Here is a 9,301-nt window from a genome sequence, read left to right on the forward strand (position 1 = left end):
TATGTGGAGAGGCAAAAGAAAAGATGTAGAAAGGCACTGAATAGTCGGGGTTGACTAGCACTGGGGCCTCAACCAAAGCTTCTTTGATTCTAGTGAAAGAATCATGGGGGACAAAGCTCCACTTGACTTCATTCTCCTTCTTGAGCATGTCTGTAATACCTTTGACTATCTCAGCATAGTTGGGTATGAATCGCCTTAAGAAATTTATCCTCCCCAAAAAGGCTTGGACTTCTTTCTTGTTTCTGGGCAAGGGAATATGGCTGATGGCTTTGACTCGTTCAGGATCAATCTTTACTCCTTCCTGCGCTACTATGTGTCCAAGAAGCTTCCCCTCACTCAGGGAGAACTGAGATTTCTTAGGATTCAGAGAGAGACCATATCTTTTGCACTTCTCGAAGGTGAGCTTTAAATGGAGGATATGCTCTTCATCAGTTTAGAAAAGACGGTGATGTCGTCTAAGTAGACTACCACAAATTTGTCTTGCTTTCCAAAGAAAGGTATGTCCATAGCTCTCTAAAATGTGACCCCTACATTTATCAACCCGAATGGCATGGGGGCATACATGAATGTTCCCCACGGGATGGTGAAAGTAGTCTTTTTATGGGCCTCAGGGTGGACTGCAACTTGGCTATATCTGGAGAATCTGTCCATCATGGACATTCTGGCTACACCCACTACCTTCTGCAATATATTATCCATCTTGGGCAGAGGGTAGTTATCTTTTAGAGATGCCCTATTTAGATTCTGAAAGTCCACACATAGCCTTATCTCTCTGTTCTTTTTCCAGACAGGGACCAAATTGGCTACCCACTCAAAGTATCTTAAAGGTACTATGATCTTGGCCTGCAGCAACTTCCTTACCTCCTTTTCAATGGAGGGGAGTAAGAGTGGATTTATCTGTCTGAGTTTCTGTTTGCATGGCTTTATCCCACTCTTCAAGGGAATCTTATGTTGAATGATATTAGTATCAAATGATTTCAAATCATCATAAGACCAAGAAAATACATCTTTGTAAGTTTTGAATAGATCTAAATACCTTTGTTTGTATTGCAAGGGTATTTCTTTGGACAACCTGATCGTCTGGGGTTCCTCCTCTAATCCGATGTTGCAATATTCTACTTTCTCATCCTTCTCGGGGGCCATTTGTTTGGAGGCTATGTCATCTTTATTAAAAATCCTTTCTAGTGGAACAAGTCCACGAGGGATGGTGTTCCCTTTTAGTTGCAAAATTTTTTGCCCAACCATTATGTCTTTCCACAAAGTGGCTTCTTGTTCTGCTTCTTCTTCTTCTTCTTGATCGATGGTGGAGTGGGTGAACTCCCCAACGACTTCTATGAATCTTTTCACTTGCTCATCATCTTCGAATACCTGCCAGTGTTTGACATTATCAGGTATTGAAGGCCTGTGTCTAACTTGTATCTCATATATGAGGAGTGGATTTTGTGGGGGCTTGAAAGTGCTTGCAGCTACCACAAGAGAGTCAATCATCCTGTTTTCTTCCCTGGACAAAAACTGGATGTTAAAGGCCAGGAAGAAATTATCGATTAAGTCCCACACTTCATTTCGGTACATCCTCAACCTGGGGTGTTTGGCCTGGCATTGATTTCTGAATTGCCTTACGACCAGTTCAGAATCACCATAGACTGTTAGGCATTCGATATTTCCTATTTTTTGACATTTGTAATCCAAGGAGCAGTGCTTCATACTCCACCACATTGTTGGTTGCCTCAAATTCCAGTTTGAAAGATAGGGGTATCAGGCTGCCCTACGAAAACACCAACAATATTCCAGCTCCATTCCCATCTTTTGAGATTGCTACATTGAAGTATAATTTCCACATTTTATTTTCATTTGTTTGCAAGTGCTCTAACTGCCCTATTAGGTGTACTGATGTTTCCTCTAGGAAGGCCTCATCCTCTTCTAGGAACAGACAGAAGATGTCGCTATCCTTCCCATGCACTAGGGATTTTTCTGAGCCTTTAGCTAGGGTCAGGGTTTTCACAGTCCATGATTCTCTGTACAACCTCCTTTGCTCACCTCCAAAAGTGGGAATGGTGGCATAAGTCAAATCTAGCTTAATAAAGCCACCCACCTTGGAACCCCAAGATTTGGATAAGAGCATTCCAAAATGAGGAGGTATATTAGCCACCACTATATCCATTACCACACTTTTCACCAGGATCTGAGCCAGGTTTACCACCAGATCCTTTATCATGCCTAAGCATTTGACTCTCTTGGAGTCAAAGGAGTACAGGTCCTTGTATGGTCTGGTGATCTCCAAAACTAGTTGTTCCATTACTGATAATGGAATGTGGTTGTGTGAGGCCCCGATGTTATGAACCAACTCACAAAAAGATAGAAAAATAGATCAACGACTTCAAAATCAGCCTCTTCGAGGGGGAAACCTCCTTTACATTACACAAATGAACAATTCTTGGATGATAAAAATGACTAAACCTCATTTCTATATATAAGAGTCTAAGGGTCACAATATAATCAAAGTCGACATAACAATAATAATATAAGGGCACAACAATAACAATAGTGGGCTTCTATGAGGCACACTAATAACAATATGGGGACAATAGGGGCACAATAATAACAATAAGGGCTATAATGACAATAGTAATGGGGGAATCACTAGTATTATAGGGACTTAACATGCCCCTCTCCTTCAAAAAAGTGTTGTCCTCAACGCTTGAGTAGTTCTAGATGCTTCTGTATAAAATTCTCATCCTCCCATGTGGAATCTTCAACGGGTAAGTTCTTCCACTTGATGAGATACTCCGAAATTGATCGATTTCGTAGCTGTCGAGTTCTTGTTTCTGTGATTGCTTCAGGTTCCAATATGATTTTTCCTTCCTCGTCAAGTTCTGAAAATATTATTTGAACTGGGAGCTTGTCACCTATAACCTTCTTTAAACATGAAACATGGAAAATTGGGTGCACTCGGGAAGCTGCAGGAAGCTCCAATTTGTATGCCATAGTACCAAAATTTTGCAACACCTTGTATGGACCATAATACTTTGGTGATAATTTATTATCATTCTTAGCTTGCTTGAGGGACATTTGTTTATATGGTTGTAGCCGTAGGAATACCCAATCACCTACATCAAAACTTTTTTCACTACGATGTTGATTTTCCTGTTGTTTCATTCTATTCTGTGCCAAAGTGAAGTTATCCTGTAAGAGTTAGAGAACTTCTTGTTGATGCTCGATGTGATCTTCCACTACTTGAACCTTAGAATTTTCTCTTAAATATGATGTGATGGATGGTGGATGATATCCATAAAGTGCTATAAATGGGGTCATTTTTGCCGCAGTATGGAAATAAGTGTTATACCACCATTCAGCCAGAGGCAACCATTTGACCCATTGTGTCTGTTTATAAAAAACAAAGCAACAGATATCCTTCCAAACATTTGTTTACTATCTCAGTTTTCCCATCAGATTGAGGATGATAAGATGAGCTATGAGCTAACTGAGTACCGAGACAAGAAAATAATTCGATCCAAAAATTTCCAGTGAAAATTGGATCTATGTCACTTACAATAATCTTTGGGTTTCCATGTAGCTTTTGAATTGTTTCCATAAGTGTAGTAGAAACTGTACTGGCTTTAAATAAGTGAGATAATGCACAAAAATGTGCATACTTGGTAAGTCTGTCAACTACCACCATGATGACACTCTTTCCTTCGGACTTGGGTAAACCTATGATAAAATCCATTGAAACCTCCTCCCAACGTTGGCTTGGAATGGATAAAGGTTATAATAGACCTGGGGTCTTAATTGTTTCAACTTTATTTTGTTGGAAAACCAAGCATTCCGCCACAAACTTTTGAATATCCGATTTGGGGCCATCCCAAAAAAACCTTCTTAACCCCGTGGTAAGTTTTTAAAAATCCTGAGTGCCCTCCTAAGGGATAAGTGTGCAATTCCTTAAAAATCTTTCGTTTGAGTTGGGAATTCTTACATAGGTATAATCGATCTTTGTACTAGAACAAATCATTTTTCCAGCTAAATGTATCATATGTACTGGGATCTTGTTGTACCTTTTGAATGAGTGCCCACACTTCTTTGTCATTCTTCCATTCATCCCTTGCTTCATTTATCCAATCTGGTTTGATAATAGAAATGACGCAAAGCAATGCTTCCACATCCTCATCCTTTTTTGAGAGTGCATTTGCCACAACATTTTGCTTCCCTTTTTTGTAGATGATTTCAAAGTCATAACCCAACATCTTTGTGACCCATTTTTGCTGCTCTTCTGAAGATAATATTTGTTCTAAAAAGTATTTAAGACTATCATGATCCATTTTTACCTTGAAGTATTTTCCCATTAACTAGGGTCGCCATTTCTTAAGTGCATGTAGTATTGCCAATATTTCCTTCTCATAAATAGCTTTGTGTAAATACTTTCCGTTGATTGGAATACTTTCGAAAGCAATGGGTATTTGTTCTTGCATTAAAACAACACCAATTCCATTTCCTGGGGCATCGCATTCCACAATAAAGGTTTTTGTGAAGTCCGGCATAGCTAAGACCGATGCTTGGCACATTGCCTCTTTAAGATATTCAAAGTCTTTGTTGCTTCTGGAGTCCATGAAAATGCATATTTCTTCAATAATGTTGTTAGAGGTGCTGCTATTCTCCCATAATTCTTAATAAACTTGCGATAATAACCTGTCAACCGAGAAATCCTTGCAAATGCTTTATGGATGTGGGGATTTTCCATTCCTTAATGGCTTTAATTTTGCTAGGGTCTACCTTAACACCTTCATGAGATACAATATGACACAGATATGCCACCGCTTGTACTCCAAAGAAATAGTTGGAAATTTTTGCATATAATTGTTTCTCCTCCAATAGTTTGAGCACCCTATCAACATGTTGAACATGATCCTTCCAAGACTTGTCATAGATTAGTATATCATCAAAGAAACTAACACAAATTTTCTAAGGAAGGGTTTGAAAATGGAATTCATTAAACCTTGAAATGTAGAAGGTGCATTGGTAAGGCCAAAAGGCATGCCCAAAAATTCATAATGACCTTCATGAGTTCTAAATATTGTTTTCGGAATGTCTTAAGTCTTCATTGTGATTTGATGATGTCTTGAACGAAGATCCAATTTGGTGAAGTAAATTGATCCATGCAATTCATCCAATAATTTTTCAATGACAACAATGGGAAATTTATCTTTAATAGTGAGCTTGTTGAGCTCCCTATAATCTGGACAAATGCGCCATGATCCATCCTTCTTGTGCACCAATACTACTGGACCAGAGAAAGAACTTTGACCATGTTGAATTATACCAGCCTCTAGCATTTCTGCAACTATACGTTCAATTTCACTCTTTTGGGCATAGGGATATCTGTAAGGCCTGATGTTTGAAGGAACACTTCTTGGAATCAAATGAATAGCATGATTATGATCACAAATAGGTGGAAGACCTTTGGGAGTCTCAAATACCTTGGAATGATTGTTCAAGACTTCTTGGAGATATGTAGAAATCGATGATTTCGATGTGGGAACCTCTAGCAAACATAATTGTGCAATTACGCCTCGTTGTTTTTTCTTTAAAAGCTTTGTCATTCCGTTAGAGATGATTATCTTTCCTGATTTCCCTATGATACCCCTTAATTCAACTTCCTTTCCTTCTAAACAAAATTTCATGAAAAGTTCTTGAAAATGAAAAGCTATTGTACCCAAGGATTGTAGCCATTGGACTCGTAGTACAACACCAGCAACACCCATTGGAATGGAAAACATTGGGCTATTCAATACTTATTCTCCCATGGATAACTTGATATTATGGCACTTTCTAGAGTAATTTATGGTTTCTCCACTTGCAACTATGTTAAGTTATGGTATGTTCTATGCTTATAACAGTTTACTTCTTTTTCTTATTATATTCCACAGATTAGCAATCACATGTACATAAAGTAAAGTGCAGATAGAACATTAAATGATCGACAGAAAACAAGCAAGACAAGAGACACAAGATGTGGCGGCTAGCCAGGGACAAACCCCACAATGTGTGGGGAAACCCTTTGATCAAATCTTCTTTTATCTTCAATAATTCAACATAGAGAAATAATACAATAAATCTGACTCATATCAACAGTAGCAAACCCTAGATCAACAGCATCAACATTAGTGGTTTCTTTATCAAACTAGGGCAGACGATATCTCACAAACCGACCGTCGGATTGACTTCATTCCACCACCAAAAGTTGCGGCTTCCAGAGGAGGTTTAAATGAACCTACAACGCAGTTCAAATGAGGAAATCTTCTAGGCCACGCAGGTCAATCTTTACTTCTGCAGTTGCAGCTTCAGTTTCAGCGGTTTCCGGCTTCAAACTAGGGCAGTCGATATCTTGCAAACCGTTCATCGGATTGACTTCATTCCACCACCAAAAGTTTCGACTTTCAGAGGAGGTTCAGATGAACCTACAACACAGTTCAGATGAGGAGATTTTCTAGGCCACGCAGGTCAATCTTTACTTTTGCAGTTGCAGCTTCAGTTTCAGCAATTTTCGGCTTCAAACTAGGGCAGTCGATATCTTGCAAACCGTTCATCGAATTGACTTCATTCCACCATCAAAAGTTGTGGCTTCCAGAGGAGGTTCAGATGAACCTACAATGCAGTTCAGATGAGGAGATCTTATAGGCCACGCAAGCCAATCTTTGGATCTGCAGTTGCAGCTTTAGGTTCAACAGCTTCCGGCTTCACATGTGTGAGAGAGAGACCCATTTTTGCGCAGTAGAGAAGAGACTCATTTTTGCGCAGTAGAGAGAGAGAGATGTGATGAGAAGAGTAAGTGCAAATGAGGAAAAATCCTCTTATATTTATACACAACGTTGGTGTTTGAATAGATGCGACTGTTGGGCTTTTGAGCCTACATAAATTGTAGGTCGGCTTGATAATAATTCCATAATCAAAATAAATTCATATCTCCATGAATACTTATCGGAATCGGATGATATTTATATCAATCCTACACCTCTCGACGAGAGGAATCTAATAAAAATATTATCAGCCATGAATAAGATGACCCACATGAAGTTTTGCCTTGGTTTCCAATTTTAACACTCCCTCTCAACCAGTGAGAAATTCATCTGCAATCTGTCTATCAGTCGTTACTATTCATCCATCAAATGCACTACCCTGTACAGCCTAACCCTTGCCCTGCTCTGCTCTATTCTACCTGTTTTGCGTTGTCTTGTTCTGCCCTGTACTGATTGGTATTGTTTTGCTCTGATTTTGCATTGTTCTGTTCTGCTTTGCTTTTGTCCGAATTATGAAGAAGAAGAAATGATCGAGGATGTATCATACTGACTCAAAGTCAGTCTCAGAGTATGTACCACTGGTCCCAGACTAGTCTCAACCAACCCGAAGTCAGCGTCATAATGAGTACAACTCCATTGGTCCTAGGCCAGTATCATCCTCCACTGACTCAAAGTCAGTCTTAGAGTGCGTACCACTAGTCCCAGACCAGTCTCAGCCGACCTGAAGTCAGCTTCATAGTAAGTACCACTCCTACCACTGGTCCCAGACCAGTGTCACAGTCTCAGAGAGTGTACCATTGGTCCTAGACCAGTCTCAACCAACCCGAAATCAGCATCATAGTATGTACCACTCTCACTGGTCCCAGACCAGTACTACACTGACATGAAGTCAGTCTCGGAGTATGTACCACTGGTCCCAGAGCAGGCTCAACCGACCCGAAGTCAACGTCATAGTATGGTACAACTTCTACCACTAGTCCCAGACCAATATTGCAGTCTCAGAGAGTGTACCACTGGTCCCAGACCAGTCTCAACTGACCCGGAGTCAGCGTCATAGTATGTACCACTCTCACTGGTCCTAGACCAGTACTGCATTGACACGAAGTCAGTCTCAGAGTATGTACCACTGGTCCCAGACCAGTCTCAACCGACCCAAAGTCAGTGTCATAGTATGGTACAACTCCTACCACTGGTCCCAGTATCATTGATCCGAGATCAATGGAGGTCATCCTAGCGTAAGGAGTACGGTAGATACAACGATGCGTCCATCGATACTACTATGGTCCCTAACTTCATTTCCCTGCTCATTGATCAGATGAGAGGTACCTCCCATGAGTCCCAGACTGCATGGGTAGGATGCCTCGACAGGAGAACTAATCAATCCTGTCCTCACAGGAGAACACATCAATCCTGCTACACAGGAGAGCGAATCATCCTGTTCCACAAGAGAGCGAATCATCTTGTCCCACAAGAGAGCGAATCATCTTGTTCCAGTGCGCACCACCAGGGAGGGTGAGTCACCCTGTGGTCGTATGTTGCTCCAGTAAGAACCGCAAGCCCTCAGAGCTCCCAGAGCTCAATGTATGCAACATGCAGGACCCTTGCATAAGGGTTTCTTGACGACTCCAAGTCGTTTAGGAAAATCACAGATTAGATCTTTTCTCGGGGCTTTGACAAGGTGTATCAACCTGTACATCATCTTAATGCGATGGAGCCTCCTTGCTCATCGACTTACCATATCCCAGATGATGTCTATCTACTGGAGCAATCGACGAATACGAGATTCCTCAATAATTGAATCCCACCTCTGGTTGTTACAGAGAATCACAATGGTATGTGTTCAAACAACTCACTAAAGAGCTTCCCCAACCAGGCAGCTTCATACGAGATCATACTCGTAGATATGTATCCGGTCTCGGTGGTGCTTATGGCGACTGACTTCTGCTTCCTGCTCATCCATTATATCGAAGCAGAATCCAAAGAGAAACAACACTAAAAAGTGCTCCAGTGATCCTCCACACTACCTGCCTAATCAGCATTCAAATAATCATGTAGTTTCATATTTCCGGTAGTGTATCTCAATCCATTAGTAATTGTGCCATGAAGATATCTTAGAAGATTCTTGGCATCAATGCAGTGAGGCTCAACCAAATATGAGCTCACAGTGCTAACTGCAAAACATATGTTCGGATAGAGGTTCACCAAGAACATCAACGCGAATGAGTTTTTGAAACTTAGAGGCATTTCCCAAATCTGGTCCAACATCACTACCATATAACTTCTAAAAGTTAAGATCCTCGAGGTAGTCACAGGCTTGTAGTCCATCATACCAAATCTTTCCAATATCTTTACCACATATTTTCCTTGAGATAGGAAAATTTCCCTTGGCTTCTGCCATACTTCAAGTCCTTGGTCCTTCATTTCAAATTCAGAAGCCAACTCCCTCTTACATTTGTGAATGAGAGGTTCTGCACCTGTTAGAAAGAGGTCATCCACATACAACACCAGTT

General features: G+C 40.6%; 1 pseudogene; it reads left to right on the forward strand.

The window, feature by feature from the left end:
• The first annotated feature begins 256 nt into the window (after positions 1–256).
• LOC149257279 (germin-like protein 1-1) overlaps positions 257–9,301 on the forward strand; it is a 37,158-nt pseudogene continuing 28,113 nt past the window's right edge.

This window comes from Pinus tabuliformis, chromosome 6 (assembly GCF_031772625.1).
Source record: "Pinus tabuliformis cultivar Carrire ecotype Pingquan chromosome 6, CPIR1, whole genome shotgun sequence".
NCBI classification, from domain to species: Eukaryota; Viridiplantae; Streptophyta; class Pinopsida; order Pinales; family Pinaceae; genus Pinus; species Pinus tabuliformis.